The 992-nt window shown below is 37.5% G+C and overlaps 1 protein-coding gene across 1 annotated transcript in view; it reads left to right on the top strand.

Annotated features, from left to right (window-relative positions):
• LOC119588527 (alpha-(1,3)-fucosyltransferase C-like) overlaps positions 1–992 on the top strand; it is a gene marked incomplete in the record, with an annotated part of 22,185 nt that overhangs the window by 14,401 nt on the left and 6,792 nt on the right.

Below are 992 nucleotides of genomic sequence, written 5' to 3'. Positions count from 1 at the left end.
ATATAAGTTGTGAATTCCAATAAGGTGTTTGACATCAATTTCTCGTTTCATTATGCCTTTGACAGAAATTTCAGTTGAGTTTGAGCTGCAATATGAGTGCAAGACACAAGCTCCAGAAATGTAAGGATATCTGGGTCAGAAGACCAAACACAGAAGCAGCTGATGTGGGATTAGAGTGTTGGCTTCCTGTTACCAGAAAACGTTCAAGTAAAGCTTCATCAAACATATACGCCAGACGGTGTTTGGTATTTGATGAAGAAAGGTCTTTAATTGACAGAGAGAGTCACGGACAAACAGCTTTGATGAGGAATGTAGTCTATTCTATAAAAAAAATTATCAGTGCACTTCTGTCCCTTCTCTACAAAATGTACTCTCATCCTTGGCAATTTCTGGCACAAAACTACGTTCTCCAGTGGTGATTTTTCTGTGAATGGGTTACCACTGCAATGGGACTTCGAGGCTTCCTTGTATTTGCACTACATTTTACAACAACTCTGCAGATAGTTAATAGTGTTCATACTGTAGGGGAGAAACTGGGGCTTGATGATCATCTATGGGCTACATAAGGTAAAGTGATAACAAATTAATCAAAAGTACTCTCCTCCCGACTCAGTCCAACTATGCTCTCATGATTCCGTATTAGCCTTATAATCAAGCTCAACATGATTTAGCAAAGTTATATGGATTTCAAAATTAAGGGCCTAAAAAGGGGGTTCTATGGGTCCAGATGTTTGAACTCCCATCATTTCTTTAAATGCTGTCCCTGTCTTAACCACAAAATATAACAAGCAAGTCCTATGGGAGATATTTTCATGACATAACACCACACCATTAAAATTCTCAGCATAGAATATTCACCTAAGCCGATTGACCTACATCTTTTACATTATTCAAAGAAACTATTAGTAGTATACCATATAAAACCCATGTTTCTCCATGCATTTTAACCTACAACCAGTATTCTCTTTCAGCATTAAGGCAATATTTAGTTC

Source organism: Penaeus monodon, chromosome 24 (genome assembly GCF_015228065.2).
Source record: "Penaeus monodon isolate SGIC_2016 chromosome 24, NSTDA_Pmon_1, whole genome shotgun sequence".
NCBI classification, from domain to species: Eukaryota; Metazoa; Arthropoda; class Malacostraca; order Decapoda; family Penaeidae; genus Penaeus; species Penaeus monodon.
Note: the sequence above shows the minus strand (reverse complement) of the source record. Positions and strands in the feature narration are given on the sequence as shown.